The sequence below is a fragment of the Paroedura picta genome, chromosome 13 (assembly GCF_049243985.1).
Source record: "Paroedura picta isolate Pp20150507F chromosome 13, Ppicta_v3.0, whole genome shotgun sequence".
In the NCBI taxonomy this organism is placed as follows: Eukaryota; Metazoa; Chordata; class Lepidosauria; order Squamata; family Gekkonidae; genus Paroedura; species Paroedura picta.
This window is the reverse complement of record NC_135381.1, coordinates 48,714,900-48,731,870: the sequence shown is the minus strand read 5'-3', so window position 1 is coordinate 48,731,870 and position 16,971 is coordinate 48,714,900. Positions and strand designations below refer to the sequence as shown.

The 16,971-nt window shown below is 46.4% G+C and overlaps 1 long non-coding RNA gene across 1 annotated transcript in view; it reads right to left on the bottom strand.

The window, feature by feature from the left end:
- The window catches only part of LOC143822773 (uncharacterized), a 41,569-nt gene extending 29,043 nt beyond the window's left edge, over nt 1-12,526 (bottom strand). Inside the window, exon 1 of the long non-coding RNA XR_013226256.1 lies at nt 12,397-12,526. This is a non-coding gene — a long non-coding RNA (uncharacterized LOC143822773). The remainder of the gene's footprint in view (nt 1-12,396) is intronic.
- Nucleotides 12,527-16,971: the final 4,445 nt, after the last annotated feature.

Sequence of the window (16,971 nt, the reverse complement as noted above, 5' to 3'; positions counted from 1 at the left end):
GCTTTCAAAGAAGGACAGTGAGTGGCAAGACCCATCTGGTCCCCATATATGTCACTATGTGTGCCTGGAAAAGCCAAATCTGAGCGGAGTGGAATAGTTGTAGAGTCCAATTTGAGAGTCACTGGCTTTTTCTCCTGAGATCAGGGTTTTGCTTGCCCTAAACCGCCCAGACCACTTTCAACTTTACCCTTTTACCAGTTGCTACACAACCTAATATAAACTGACAGATGTTCCCTTTCCTTAGGGGGAAGGGGCCCCATGGCACTGACTGATGAGATTCAGCCTGGCATCCCAGTCTTTCTGGGATAAGTGCTTTAAACCTTTGCTCATCAGACCTGCCCCCACCGTCTCCCCTTCCCTCTCCAACCTGACACTTGCAGCTCAAAGGGGCAGGCTGCACATTTGCTGCATATCTTCATGGTGTTGTTACTAATTTCCTGCTAATGTACGCTCTCTCCTTATATCTGTGCCCTGATGATTCCTATTTCATTGCCCTAGGAAGTATGCATGCATACGAAAGAATAAAACTGTGAATAAACCTTGAATGAAACTGTGTTGGTCTTAAAGGTCCCATTGGACTCAAATTTTGTTCTGCTACTTCAGACCAAGATGTCTTCCGACCTGAATCCAGCTCAAAGAGATTTTTTTTCTGTGGATGTTTCTAAATAACACAAAAGTCCTGGAACATCAGACAGGTCAGCAGCTCATATCTCTCTCTCTGTCTCTCTCTCTCATGTGTGTGTGTAACTGCAGAGGGCAAAAAAGCAGAAGACATTGCTGCTTAATTTATAAAATGTATTTATGTATTTGATTTATATACCCCCCTTCTCAGAGATTGACTCCGGGCCATGTACAACAAAAAGAATAACTGTACAATAAACATTAGGACATTATAAAAACATTTTAAACCACATTTCGTAATCAGCATCTTTGTTTTTAGCATGATTTCTCTGTGATGTTTTCATGGGAGACCTATTTGGTGCTATGCCATCTCTGGGCCCAACGAAAGGCTTGGTAGAAGAGTCCCGTCTTGCAGGCCCTGTGGAATTTCTGTGGACGAAAGAAGTGGGTCTGGAAGCTGCTGGGGTTTATGTGAAAATTGGGGCTGGAAAAAGGATTTCAGACCACAGCTGTCTTCCTACAGGGCTTCATTTGAGCGGAGACCCTTGCTTACACATATTCCTAGACTGCCCTGTGCACCTCCCCTAATGTGAACAGGACAAAAAAAACCCATTAAAATTGGGGTGATGGGTTGCAAAACACTCCCACCATCTTAATACCGCCCCCCCCCCTCCAATGATGTTCATGACCGGCATGTCTCTCTAGAGGCTCCCATAAGGTTGCTCGCAAGGAAGAGAAATTCCATAAATCATAAAAACAACATCCATTATTCATATTAAAACAAGCCATTATAAGGAAGCCATCATAAGCAAGCCACAGCTAATGAGTCAGAGGCATAAATAAAGCTTAAAACAAATACACAGCAGCCTAAAAAAATCCATAAAACTATTCTCAAACTCAAAGCAGACTGTTCTAAAATGGAAAAAAAACAACAACAAAAAAACGGCGAGAGTTGGATTCTTAGGCAAGACTCTGTAAAAACGTCAGGGATCACCGTAGGGCTGTTCCCCAAGCTTGTTTGCACCCCAGGATGGCAGCAAAGGGGAGTGAAGTTGGAGGACCTTGAGGCTGCAGCACGTCCGGAACGGGCTGGCCTGTTCCCCTGGGCTTGGTGGGGCAGAGTGAAGCCAGTCCAGCCCTCCCCCTGGAGCATCTCCTTACCCAGCATGTCCAGCAAGTGAGGGAGGGAGCCGTTCATCCTTCCACCTGGGGCCACCTGGGGAGCAGGCCGTCCTGTCTCCTTGGGCATGTCGAAGCCATGGCAGTGGGAGAGGAGAGGCTCATGGTTGCAGCAGGTGGGCATCAGCAGTAGCTGGCCGGTGGCTGGAGCTGTTGGCAGGCAGCAGACGCGGCAGCCCAAAGCAGTGGTAGGCAGTGGCAGAGGGGGTGGGGCTGGCTGGTTGGGGCCTGAGGTGATGGCAGTTGTCCCCAAGAGTCCCTGCTCCCTCCCTCCCACTTCCGCAGTGCACTTCTGCTGCTGTTGTGCATGTGGCTAAAGATGTTTGCACAGCAAAAAACAAACGAACAAAAAAACCTTAGTTCAAAATCTGGTTGAAAAATAACTGGAGCCCCAAAGAGAGCCTCCACCATTGAAAAGGCCCTGAATATAGTTATCATGCACCTCCCCTTGCAGGGGAGACAAGATGGATCTGGTAGAATAATAGAACCACAGAATCCGAGAGTTGGAAGGGACTTCTTGGGTCATCCTCCGGGATCGTGGACAGAGGGTTGCAATTGGAGACAAAACATCAGACCGTCATCAACTTACTTGTGGAGTCCCACAGGGAGCGGTCCTCTCTCCTATCCTATTCAACATCTTCATGCGCACTCTTGCACAACTGGTACGGAGGTTTGGGCTGGGTTGTCATCAATATGCCGATGACACCCAGCTCTTCCTCCTGATGGATGGCCGCCCTGACTCCCCCCCAGAAGCATTAGCCAGCTGCCTGGAAGCAGTGACGAGATGGCTGAAGCAGAGTCGTCTGAAGCTCAATCCTTCAAAGATGGAGGTCCTGTGGCTGGGTAGGAAGGGCCCATGCGAGGAAGTGCGTCTGCCTGCCCTGGATGGAGTACAGCTTTCTACAGCTCACTCCGCCAGGAACCTAGGTGTGATTCTGGATACTTCCCTTACAATGGAAGCCCAGATCACAAAGGTAGTGCGGCTGGCATTTTACCATCTCCGCCAAGCCAAGCTACTAGCGCCCTACCTGGCTCTGGAACACCTAGCCACAGTGATCCATGCGACGGTCACCTCTAGACTGGACTTCTGTAACTCGCTCTACGCAGGCCTGCCCTTAGCCTTGACCCGGAAACTACAGCTGGTCCAAAACGCAGCGGCCAGGATCCTCACTGCAACACCGTCGAGGTCCCACATCCGGCCCATTCTCCACCAACTGCAGTGGTTGCCAGTTGAATTCCGGATCAGACTAAAGGTTCTGGTAATTACCTTCAAGGCCATACGCGGTCAGGGCCCAGTGTACCTGAGGGACCGCCTCCCTGCCTATGCCCCCAAAAGAGCTCTGCGCTCCACCGCCACCAACCGGCTAATGGTCCCTGGCCCTAAAGAAGTCCGTCTGGTCTCAACCAGGGCCAGAGCCTTCTCCATCCTGGCCCCCACCTGGTGGAACGAGCTCCCGGAGGAGATCAGGGCCCTGACGGAGCTTAAACAGATCCGCAGGGCCTGCAAAAGGGAGCTCTTCTGCCAGGCATTCGGTTGAGACCAGGCACAACCAACAGCGAATTAAGGGCCCCCGCTCCCCCCCGCTCCTCCCCCTTCCTCCCAGAACTCCACCAGAGCGCTCTGGACCTGTTGTGGTATTGCGCCGTTCCATCGTTATATTATTTTATTATATTGTTATACTGTTACATTCTGTTATATGGTTACAACCACTGTTATTAATTACTGTATGTTTTAACGAAGACTGTTTCATGTATCGTTGACTAGTTTTAATGTAAACCGCCCTGAGCTTTCGGGGAGGGCGGTATATAAATCTAAATAAATAAATAAATAAATAAATAAATCTAGTCCAGTGGTCCCCAACCTTTTTATCACTGGGGACCGGTCAATACTTGACAATTTTACTGAGGCCCGGGGGGGGGGGATAGTCTTTTGCTGAGGGACATCGCTGCTACCACCTGAGCCCCTGCTCCGCTTGCTTTCCCGCTGGCACCCCCTGACTTCCTGCCGCCCACTGGGGGGCTCTTGCCAGCAGCAGCTGTGCAGTGCCACGCCGAGGGGGAGCCCCAACTATGGCGGCCGCTGGAGAGCACCAAAGGTGAGCTGGCGGCAGAGTGGCAGGGCAGCCCCCAAGGCAGCAGCTGGGGAGGAGGACGAGGAGGAGCCGCGGCCCGGTACCGACTGATCCATGGGCCGGTATCAGTCTCCGGACCGGGGGTTGGGGACCACTGATCTAGTCCAACCCCCTGCACTATGCAGGAGACTCTCAACCCTCTTGCACATCCAATGTAACCTGCCACCCCCTTGAATCTTCACAGAATCTTCACAGTGTGGATTGAAAAATCTTGAACCTTCACAGGTATTGAGAGGCAGATCTCATTAGGCAAGCTGGACAGCAAGAGAGGGGGCAGACCCTCCGGCATCCCAGCTCCAAGCCACGGGAGAGGGGGGGGGCCTGGGAATTATGCTTGGAAACTGATTGGCATCCTCTGCAGCTCTTTCAGCACAAGAATTAATGGGTTGCCAGCTGGGCTGGAGAAAAATGTCCTGTCACTTTAATAGAAGCTTCATGTGTGGAAATGGGCCATTGAAGCTTTCATGGTAGGAAGACATAGTAAGTAACATCACATTAAAGCTCTATTAAACAGGCAGGGTTATGGTCAGGTCTGTTTCAAGCTTCCAGGACTCACTTGATTCAGGTGAAGGGGAAAAATTGTCACGTATTGTAAAAATTAGACCCGTTCTTGTTTTCTGCTATTCTGCATTCTGCTTTCACGATTTCAGGGGGGGGGGAGGGCTCAGAGGCATGCTTTGTGCATTAACTGGTGGGGGAAATATTTCTTGGCTATGCCTGGCCATAGCAATACATATTTGTTGCTCCAGGCTCTTTGCTCAAAAAAAATTTTTTTGAAGCCCCATTCGGGTAGAAGGGAGAGGCAGGCGGGCTTGAGAGCAGGTGCTGGAGATGGAGGATTTAGCTGCCGGTTTGCTGCTGTGATGCTGGATGCAGACCACGTCATGTAAAACGTAGAAAAAAACCCGTCTGCATAAGTTTAGTATTTCACATTTTTACTCAGGTGCGGAATGGCCCTTAGAGTCCTTCAGCAGTGGGGCACAGGCTGCCTTGGAGTGTGTAGTTCAAAACTTGTGCCTTCAACTGTGCCAGAAGGCAACATGGAGTTATGCAGCTGTTTGAGCTCTGGTGTTAAAAAGAGTTTCCCTTAGGAGGGTGCCATTAAAAGTAATAATTTGTTTTTGAAAAGTGTTTCTAATTTTCCTTTTCCACTGGACTCTGTGAAAAGCATCCATAAACTGACTACAGCTGTCTTCTTTGCCATCTGATTGTGAAAAACATCCAGAGATTCATGCCTTGGTGCAGGGAATGTTAGGCAGACTGAGAAATTGCTCACACAACTGCAGAGGGCCAGGGAGGGATTTGTCACCCTGTAGAGAAGCAGGTCATGTGGCAGAGCTACTAGTTCAGGTTTGGCCACGGGCACTTCTTCCCTCTGGCTTCTGCGCATGGCTCAGATAATGAATGTAAGAGCAAGCTGGAATAGAAGCACATGAGGGGGGGGACTATTTGATGTGGTAAGTAACACAGCACAAGCTGTGTATGTGTGTGTGTGGGGGGGGGGGAGGAAATGATCTTTGATTGAGGGGTCTTCTGTTACTGCTTGATATTGGAGCAAGCAGGGTGTTTTCCCTCATCAGAAACAATGGAGACCAGATGGTAGGGACACCTTGTTCAAGGATCTGTAATATCATCTCTCTTTGTCCAATTGCCTTAAAACCTCGGTGTACACAACTTGGTAAATTTGGTGCCATTTGCTCTAACAGTGACCAGTGCATGCACTGGAGAGACCCCCTGTTCCCACTTAATGCTGGAAGTCAGAAACACTTGCACAAAACAAACCTGAGCTGAGACGGGGATACTCGGAAGGCCATGGTACTACTGATGCTTCTGCAGGGAGTTCTGAGTCTGAATGTTATAGATTCCTCCCTCAGAATGTGCCACTCATCTGTGTCCCTTTGTTCAGAAAGCCTAATGTTGCCCTGTTTCTGTTCTTCTTTCAAAGTGCCATATGCACATGGACCTTTGTGCAGCCCAGGAACATAAAAATTTCTGGTTTCAGCAGATTCTTGTTCACATATGTTATAGTGTCCCCCCCCTCCCCATCTGAACTCAACTTGAACTTTCAGCACCAGATAGAAAGGCACCAGAATAATGAATACTAACTAGTGAGTTACCTCTAGTGGAAAAGTTCATGGAAGAACTTGGCAGGGGGTTCTTCTGCCACCTTCTTCTTCCTGAAATATGCCTGGTTGTTCTAAAATCGTGAATGTTCAGCAGTGCCTGGAAAACATGATGATTGGCCATCCCGGGCTCTGGGGCATGGAGGCGAGGAGGATGTCCAGGTAGGATCTCCTCCTCTGTCCTCTGCAGATGCAAGGGGGAGAAGGAAGCAAAGTGGCCTTATTAATGCAGCCCCCCATGCAGCTGTTCATTTCATTTTTGTGGTTCTCCCAGATTTCTAAGAAGACTTTTAGAGGCTGCATGGGGGAAAGGGAGGTAAAGGAAGGTGAACTTGGCCAAATCCTTCTGTGAACTTTTCTGCTGCATCTGATCTAGAATCATAGAGTTGGAAGGGACCTCATAGGTCATGTCAAGCTTATGGGTTAGTAGTTACCCGGATCCTCCTTTTTCCCTTTCATGAAGATGGGGACAACATTTGCCGTCCCCCAATCATCTGGCACCTCACCTGTTCTCCAAGAAGTATCAAAAAGAAGTGTCAGAAAGGTTCAGAGATGACATCTGCAAGTTCTTTTAGTACCCTTGGATGCATTTCATCTGGCCCAGATGACTTTGCTTCATTTAAAGAAATTCCTGCATATTGCAGGGGGTTGGACTAGATGACCCATGAGGTCCCTGCCAACTCTATGATCCTATAATTCTATGATTCTAAGTGTTTGTGGACTGCCCCCACAGTAATCCTAGGCCACCATTCCCATTTCTACTGTGGTAATACCTTTTTGCCACATTTTTGCCACTATTTCCCTCACAAGAGAAGACTGAGGAGAAATAGGAGTTGAGCAGTTCTTAACTTCTTCCTTTCCCCCCTTTGAGGAGGGCTCATGATGTCTTCTGTCTGCTCCTGGACTGGAGTCCCAGGCAGCTGCCAGATGCCACAGCAGGCTGAGTCATGTGGGGAGAACCAACTCCGTGGGCCAGTTTCGCTTTGCACCCCCCCCCCCCCAAGAACTGTTCTTGGCCCTCCTCCCTAGTTTTGGGGTTGCTTGTTGATGTGTCCTCATTGAATTATTTTATCTTTTACAATAGTTTTGAATTGTTCAAATGTTTCAATGTTTCTGTTTAATGATTCCCTTGCAGATCCTGATCATGGGGAAAGACAGCATTAAAGTGTTCTAAGTAAAATAATAAATAAAAGGAGAGCAGGTTTATGTACTTCCTTTCAGCATTTAACAACTGGAGCACGCCAGGGTGTGGCCTCTCGTCTGGGCCTTTGGCTCTCAGCACTTGTTTGCCTGTCCTCAAATTCTCCCTGCTGGTGCCAGGGCTTGGGCGAGGCACCCACAGCATTACACTGTCTCTTCAGGAGATGGGTGCAACTTTCCTCCTTTCAGGACTTTTCAGTATTTCTGGAGATATTTCAGTGGGACTGCAGCACTTTCCACTGTTACGTTGCCTCTGCCTCTCCAAATCCTCATAATTAACAGGAAGGAGGAGGAGGAGGAGGTCGAACTCAAGGACTGGACAATGTTTGTTTCTTAGTTGTCTCTGGTTTCAACCCTTTGATCAGAGTCTCACCTCAGCTCTTGAAATGTCACCTGAAAAGCCACTGAAGCAGATGTTGCTGACAAGGGTGGGACAGATGGTGGATGGTGCTCCCCTCATAGCCTTTTCCTGATCCTGAAGAACCCCCAGAGGGCAGTGATTGGCGTGGATTTTGAGTGGCAGGTGGAGTAGCATGGATTTTAACACTATGGTGTTGCCACTGGAATCACCTCTACCTCTGTGTTACTGTTGCAGATTCCCTCCTTTTCAACATGCAAATGTTTTCACCGCTTTGTGGATGTGGCCACCCTCAGCAACAACCTGTGGTCTCAGAGCATACCTAGGTTGCACTTGGAATTTTGTGACATGCTCATGTAAGCGGAAGGGATGCTCTCACCCTACACTGTATAATGCTCAATAACGTGCTGGGCAGTAATGATCATATGGATGTCAGCTATTCCAGCCCTAGAAGAAAGGTAAAGCTCTTCCAAAATGGAGGTCAAACTCCTTTGTGGCTGACTTGTTGGAAGACCAACTCTGCTAAAAGTGAAAACTCCGTTAAATTCTTAACTTCTCTTGCCGACAGCTTCATTTCCCAGAAAGTAGAGAGGACAACCAGGGGCTCTGCTATTTTAGACTTGATTCTCATCAATTGGGAAGAACTGGTAGATGAGGTGGAAGTAGTGGGCACACTTGGTAGCAGTGACCATGTGGTTTTGGAATTTTCAATCCTGGGAAAGAGAAAACCTTTACGTAGTTGTACGTACAGACTGGACTTCAGGAAAGCTGATTTTCACAGACTTAAAGGTATGTTGCGTAGAGTCCCGTGGTCAGAAAGACTTAAAGAGATGGGAGTCCAAGAGGGCTGGGAGTTTCTTAAAAGTGAAATGCTGAAGGCTCAATCACAAACAATTCCCTTGAGAAGAAAAGATGGAAGGAGCCTAAGGAAGCCAAGTTGGCTCCATAAGATTTGAGGAATAAAAAAGAGTCATTTAGGAAATGGAAGGAAGGCCTTATTACCAAGGATGAGTATAAACAAATAACCAATAATTGTAGGGGGAGTGTTAGAAAAGCTAACGCTCAATATGAGCTTAGGCTACCAAGAAATGTTAAACATAACAAAAAAAGGCTTCTTTAATTATATTTCAAGCAAGAAAAAGAATAGGGACACCCTAGGACCACTGCGAGGACAAGAATGTGAAATTATAATAGATGATGAAGAGAGGGCTGAACTGCTTAATTTCTATTTCTCCTCGGTCTTCTCTTGTGAGGGAAATAGTGATCAACGTGATCAATAGTGATCAACGTAACACAACACGGGGGACGGGAATGTTGGCCTAGGATCACAGTTGGAACAGTCCACAAACACCTAGTTTCTTTAAATGAAACAAATTCTTCTGGGCCAGATGAACTGCATCCAAGAGTACTAAAAGAACTTGCAGATGTCATCTCTGATCCTCTGTCCATTCTTTTTGACACTTCTTGGAGAACAGGTGAGGTGCCAGACGATTGGAGGCGGGCAAATGTTGTCTCCATCTTCAAGAAAGGGAAAAAGGAGGATCCGGGTAATTATCGACCCGTCAGCTTGACATCTGCAGCTGGCAAGATTTTGGAATAAATCATCAAACACTAAGTCCTTGAGCAGCTGGAACTGAGAGCTGTGAGTTCTAAGACTCAGCATGGGTTTCGCAAGAACAAGTCATGTCAGACCAACCTTATCTCTTTTTTCGAGCAAGTGACTCCCTTCCTGGATCAGGGGAATGCCATGGACATAGTTTATCTGGATTTCAGTAACGCTTTTGATAAGTTTCCACATGACATTCTTGTTGACAAGTTGGTAAAATGCGGCTAATTCTGTCAGGTGGATCAATAACTGGTTGACAAATCGTACCCAGGGGGTGCTTGTTAATGGCTCAGCATCTTCTTGGAAAAGAGTGACAAGTGGAGTACCCCAAGGATCTGTCCTGGGGCCTGTGTTGTTCAACATATTTATAAATGATTTGGATGAAGGACTAGAGGGGATATTTATTAAATTTGCAGATGATACTAAACTGGGAGGGGTAGCAAACATAACTGAAGACAGCAACAGAATACAGGATGATCTTGATAGGCTCGAGAAGTGGGCTAAACTGAATAAAATGAAGTTCAATAGGGACAAATGTAAAGTTCTACATTTAGGTAGGAAACCCCAAATACACCAATATAGGATGGGGGAGACTTGTCTTGGCAGTAGCATGTGTGAAAAGGATCTAGGAGTCTTAGTAGACCATACACTGAACATGAGTCAGCAGTGTGACTCAGTGGCTAAAAAGGCAAATGGGATTTTGGGCTGTATCAAACGGAGTATCTTGTCCAGATCACGGGAGGTGATGGTACCGCTTTACTCTGCTCTGGTTCGGCCTCACTTGGAGTACTGTATTCTAAGGTCAGGTAGGGCAGTAGTAGCTTGACTTGGCGCAGATGGAATCATGCCACCTGGGCTACTCTAGTGATTTGTGCCACCATAGAAAAGGAGGCATTGAAGATTCCCCACCCCCCAGATTCTTGTCAGTAGGCCCAGCCACAAGCTGCACCCCATCCAGAAAGGGGAGTTGTGCTTTCTGATTCTGCTGAGTTCCCAGCCAGCATGGTATAATGGTTAAGAGGAGCAGCCCATGATCTGGAGAGCTGGGTTTGATTACCTCCTCCACGTGCAGCCAGCTTTGTGACTTAGGGATAGATAGTAGTAGTAGTAAAAAGTAGCGTATAAAAACCAACTCTTCCTCCTCCTCCTCCTCCTCCTCTACTGTTTGTGGTGGTGGTGGTGAAGCAGGTGGGTGTCCAAGAGAGTGATGGGGGCAGAAAGGGAGAGGAAGTGACAAGCACTGAGGAGAGAGTGAGTAGTAAAGGGGTGGCTGGAGGGAGAAAGAGTGAAAGAAGCAAGGGGGGGAGGGAAGGAAACAATTGTGGGCATGTATGCATGTGTGTGTATAGTGGGAGAGGCATCCCATAAGTTTCATGCAGGCCCAATTGGGGCTTTTTATATTTTTTTCATTTATATTGTAAGTCACCTTCAGTTTTGCATGCAAGAAAGGTGGCTAAGAACTAACAGGTTTAAAATAAATAATAAATAAACAAACAGAATTCTTTGAATGGTTAGTAAGCATTTTGATATTGATCTCTGTTCTTCAGCATTTGCGGGTCAAAAGAAGCCCACCAAGCCCACCGACAGATTTGCTGGCTGCCCATCCTTTTGTGATGGGGATTACTGACCTTTCTATAGGTGCTAATTATTAGGAGCTACTTATTTGGCAAAACATGCTCCCTCCTCAGATCTGAGGGAATTAATGTAACCTACACAGCAAAATATATTACAATCAATTTGAAAATTTCTAGATGTTAAAAAGTGAAAAAAAACATGGGTAATACTATTGCATAACACGCATAAAACTAACGAGACTGTAATTTGACAAAGCAGCCACATCTGAATTCTTAAAAGGAATTCAAACAGGAAGACTTTGAACATAACTGAACCTTGAAAGAACCAAAAATATGCATATATGTGTATTTTTAAACTATTTTTGATAATTCACATAAAATCTGTTAAAGCAACCTGCACAAATAGATATTTAAAATCAACAACAATTATACTACGCTGGTTAACAAGACTGTTAAGCAGTATCAAGAAGTGGGAAGGAACCCATAAGGAGCTGTGGGATGCATCTCATTTCCCCCTCCCCACTATTTCCTCTTTCCGTTTCCTGAAAGCCACTCCCCCCCTCCCCCCCAATTTCTCCCCTTTCTCCACTTCCCTCTCTCCTTCTATGATCTGAGCAACTGGTGCTCCGGTAAACATCTTCTTGTCCTACCAGTTATGCACAGGTGGTGCTAAGTGTTCTGCTGCAGGAGAAAAGAGCCCTGTGCTGCACTGCTGTGCTTCAGGAGGGGACATCCCCCGAGCAGAAGGCAGAGAGCGGCCCGGCCTGTGCTGTCCTCCCTGGGCACTGGCAGTGATTGCTTGGCACCACCCTATGTGCTCTGTCCTGCTTCTTCATTTTAAAAGTCAAATATAATTTAATTAACATATAAATGTCAAAACTGTTTATCAATGTAAAGTGAATTGCATAAATCCTGTTGTTACCTGCCCTGAGCCAACTGGGAATGGTGGATTATAAAATAAAATAAAATAAAATAAAATAAAATAAAATAAAATAAAATAAAATAAAATAAAATAAAATAAAATAAAATAAAATAAAATAAAATAAAATAATAATAATAATTATTATTATTAAAAGGCAGGCAGGAAATAGAACAAGAGAAAGAAATGTTGACTCCTGGGAGGCAAGAATAAAAAAGGAGGAATATGTCCACCACCAGCTAAAAGCTCTTATGAGACTAAAGAGCTGAATTACATCTAGTTCATTCAAAAAGCAGGGCTTCCTCTGCACAGTGTTCCCAGGGAGATCACCCATTTGTGCCGGAGCGCTGGGGCCAGCTGAGACGCTGTAGAGAGAGCTATGGCCGCACAATCCACTTCTCATTCAGAGTTAGGATGCCCATCCCAGCCAGTTCCGCTCCCAGCCTCTTGGATAACTGCAAAGGGTGATTTCCCAGTGACTAGACTGACTGCTCATCAAGCGTTTGTAGCTTTCTGGCAGATTGCCTCACTGAATTCCTCCCAGCGCTCTAGGCAGACTGTGCCTGCGAGTCCTGACAGGGCCCTGCTGAGTTCTACTCCTTCCCCACCATACATTCACTTAATAGGCAATTAAATATTACATGAGTCAGACACCAACACTGATGTGTTTTGATAAAATCCTACCGTTTGGAGTTCCTCCCCAGCGTCCCTTGGGATGGCGCTGGATGCTGAGCTCTTGGAACATGCAGCTCTCTTTGCTTGGGCAGTTTGGCAACAAGTAACTCGTTTGGCAAGGTTTTGCCAGTGTCCAGCATGAACCAGACATGACCACACCTGACTGGAAACAGAACGGCTGTTTCCAAAACAGTAGGGGTTTCCTAGGATGCATTCACTATATCTCAGAACCACCTGTCCAGTCTGCTTGAAGAGGCTTGCCATAAACAAGTTAATGAATCAATAATAATGATAAACAATAACAACACAAGCTAATTACACAACCCCTAACATCTCCCCTGCCCAAGTGCAGGCTTACCCCCCCTTGCTGAGCTCCTGCCATTGGTGATCTGAAGCCATCAGAGCGGGGGGGGGGGGTGTCTGCCAGCTGTGGCCCCTTCCTCTGCTGCTAGCAGGTGCCCCGCCTTCAGTTGACAGACACTGATCTGGTCCCAAAAGGACACGTAAACCTGTCTTGTCTTACACACAGTTAGTGGACCCCTGGCTTCCACAACACTCCTTGGAACCATAAGTTGTTGCAAAACCAAAACAGAATTGTGCCACCATAAAAAGAAACTTATTTATTATTATTTATTTATTTTATTTATCATACTTATATACCGCCCTCCCCGGAGGTTCAGGGCGGTTTACATCATAACAGAGAACGATACATAAAACAGTCTGTAACATGTATAACTGATAACTAATAATTGTAACCAAAATAACAGCACAATATAACTTGTATTGTAGTTCCAGCTTTCATGGTCAGAATCTATTTCATCATATGAATGAAGTGGGTTCTCAGTCTCCCGAGGGGGGAGGCAAATGTTTGTCAGTGTCAGGAGGCACCCAAGGTCTCTCTTGAAATTGCAAACAGCAAGTAATTTGGGGAAATCAACCCTGATGGGTTGCGGTTAAATTGTTAAGTAGCAAAGTTCTACCTATGTGCTCACTAATGACACTGAGATTTCAGGGAATTCTAGCCATGTCCATGGGAATTTCCACTCCTCATGTCTGGAAGATCCCGTAATTTAAGGGGGATTACTGCTCACTTCCTCTTCTCCAGGAAAAGAAGGATCTTGGCTAGTGAGGAGGAAGGACTTTCCACCATTAAGCCCTCAGCTCTCTTCATTTGAGAGTGCTCAAAGAACTTTCCAGAGAACTTGCACAGCCCTTGTCCATCATATTCGGGACCTCTTTAAGGACTGAAGATGTCCTGGAGGACTGGAAGAGAGCAAACGTTATTCCGATCTTCAAAAAAGGGAGGAAGGATGACCCGGGAAACTACAGACCAGTGAGTCTGACCTCTGTTGTGGGGAAGATAATGGAGCAGATATTAAAGGGAGTGATCTGCAAACATCTGGAGGACAATTTGGTGATCCAAGTAAATCAGCATGGATTTGTCTCCAACAGGTCCTGTCAGACCAACCTGGTTTCCTTTTTTGACCAAGTGACAGGTTTGCCAAATCATAGAATCATAGAATCATAGAGTTGGAAGGGGCCATACAGGTCATCTAGTCCAGCCCCCTGCTCAACGCAGGATCAGCCCTAAGCATCCTAAAGCATCCAAGAAAAGTGTGTATCCAACCTTTGCTTGAAGACTGCCAGTGAGGGGGAGCTCACCACCTCCTTAGGCAGCCTATTCCACTGCTGAACTACTCTGACTGTGAAATTTCCCCCCTTAATATCTAGCCTATATCGTTGTACTTGTAGTTTAAACCCATTACCGCGTGTCCTCTCCTCTGCAGCCAACAGAATTGTGGAAATTCGGTTGATGTCGTTTACTTGGATTTTAGTAAAGCTTTTGATAAGGTTCCCCATGATGTTCTGATGGATAAGTTGAAGGACTGCAATCTGGATTTTCAGATAGTCAGGTGGATAGGGAATTGGTTAGAGAACCGCACTCAAAGAGTTGTTGTCAATGATGTTTCATCAGACTGGAGAGAGGTGAGTAGCGGGGTACCTCAGGGCTCGGTGTTCGGCCCGGTACTTTTTAACATATTTATTAATGATCTAGATGAGGGGGTGGAAGAACTACTCTTCAAGTTTGCAGATGACACCAAATTGGGAGGACTGGCAAATACTCCGGAAGATAGAGACAGAGTTCAACAAGATCTGAACACAATGGAAAAATGGGCAGATGAGAACAAGATGCAATTTAATTAAGATAAGTGTAAAGTTCTGCATCTGGGTCAGAAAAATGAAAAGCATGCCTACTGGATGGGGGATACGCTTCTAGGTAAAACTGTATGTGAACGAGACCTTGGGGTACTTGTGGATTGTAAACTAAACATGAGCAGGCAGTGTGATGCAGCGGTAAAAAAGGCAAATGCCATTTTGGGCTGTATCAACAGGGGCATCACATCAAAATCACAAGATGTCATAGTCCCATTGTATACGGCATTGGTCAGACCACACCTGGAGTACTGTGTGCAGTTCTGGAGGCCTCACTTCAAGAAGGACGTAGATAAAATTGAAAGGGTACAGAGGAGAGTGACGAGGATGATCTGGGGCCAAGGGCCCAAGCCCTATGAAGATAGGTTGAGGGACTTGGGAATGTTCAGTCTGGAGAAAAAGAGGTTGAGAGGAGACATGATAGCTCTCTTTAAGTATTTGAAAGGTTGTCACTTGGAGGAGGGCAGGATGCTGTTCCCATTGGCTGCAGAGGAAAGGACACACAGTAATGGGTTTAAACTACAAGTATAACGATATAGGCTAGATATCAGGAAAAAAAGTTTCACAGTCAGAATAGTGCAGCAGTGGAATAGGCTGCCTAAGGAGGTGGTGAGCTCCCCTTGACTGGCAGTCTTCAAGCAAAGGTTGGATACACACTTTTCTTGGATGCTTTAGGATGCTTAGGGCTGATCCTGCGTTGAGCAGGGGGTTGGACTAGATGGCCTGTATGGCCCCTTCCAACTCTATGATTCTATGATTCTATTATTCTATTTGCTGATGTATGTACATGTAGTCGTGTTTGTAGCCTAGTCATAGGGGCTTGCAATATGTTGCTTTTGTAGACTAAAGCAGGTAGCTAGCAAATGATTTTTTAGGTAGGGGTTGGAAGGATCTTTCCTGGCTGTTCTGAGTTTATCTATATTAAGATTTTTAAAATTGGTTTTAAACTGTGTTAGTATTATAGTATTGTATTACTGTAAACCACCTCAAGTCCATTTGTAGGAAGAAGTAGTATAAAAATCAAATATATAAACATGATCATGAGCCTGATCATGAGTTGTGAATTTCCTGCATTCTTCAAGGGCTTGGACTAGATCAGTGGTCCCCAACCCCTGGTCCGGGGACCGGTCCCGGTTCGTGGATCAGTTGGTACCGGGCCACAGCTCCTCCTCCCCAGCTGTTGCCTTGGGGGCTGCCCTGCCACTCTGCTACTGGCTCACCTTTGGTGCTTTCTGGCGGCTGCAATAGCTGGGGCTCCCCCTCGGCCTGGCACTGCGCAGCTGCTGCTGGCAGTACCCCCCAGCAGGCGGCAGTAAGTCAGGGACACTGGCAGGAAAGCAAGTGGAACAGGGGCTTAAGTGGCAGCGACATCCCTTGGCCAAAGACTACCTCCCCGGGCCTCAGTAAAATTGTCAAGCATTGACCGGTCCCCGGTGATAAAAAGGTTTGGGACCACTGGACTAGATGACCCAGGAGGTCCCTTCCAACTCTATGGGCCTATGATAGGGCCACTTTGGGAATTATTTCCAGTGTACTTTTAGCTGTACTTTCAGCTGCCCATTCTGTCTTAGTTGCCCCACTTTCTTTCCTCTTATTTAAGGAAGCAGCAGCAAGAGAGGATGCAGTGGGGAGAGGGAGGAGGTGGGGCCGGTTGGATTTCAGCCTCTGGGGCTCTAGAATTGCTTTCTACAGTTGGAGTCCAGTGGCACCTGTAAGACCAACAAACTTTAATACCGAGTCTAAGCTTTTGTGTCTGTGCTTGAGCCAAGAATTGGATTCTGATGGACTGTTTTTGCGCTACTGATATTGTTCAGATTTGCCTTTTAAAAGGGTCAGATTTCTTTGTCTGTCTGAAATCCGATTCTTCAGGCACAGACCCAAATTTACCCCCTCACTTACCCCACTGCAAACGAATCCCCAGAAAACTCGTGTTCATCTTTTAAAGTGCAGACTAACAAGTCTAATTCAGGGCTGGCCAGTATGGAAAAGCAGGCAAGCAGGGGTCACAGCCATTCTCAGCCTCATCCTGGAATTCTGGCCAAAGTGATCTCCCTCCCCGGCCTCTGTTTCTTGTAGGCCGCAGGGCTGCCAAAGGCCTTTATCGCCAGCTGATTTGATCCCATCAGCCAAACTTGGTTGAGTAAAAGAATAGTTCTGCTCCATGCAATTCCACTAAATGACTCAATTGACATCTTTATTTAGTTTATTAAAGCAGTATCCCACCTTTTCCTGTTCATGAGCTACTTAATAGTGCTTAATTATATAAAACTAGCCTGAATTTTAAAATATAATCTCCTTGTAAAATGATGTTTCTATATGGTCTGCTTGAAACCCCACCTCTTCCTGTGGTTTCCCTTCCGCAGGAGCACA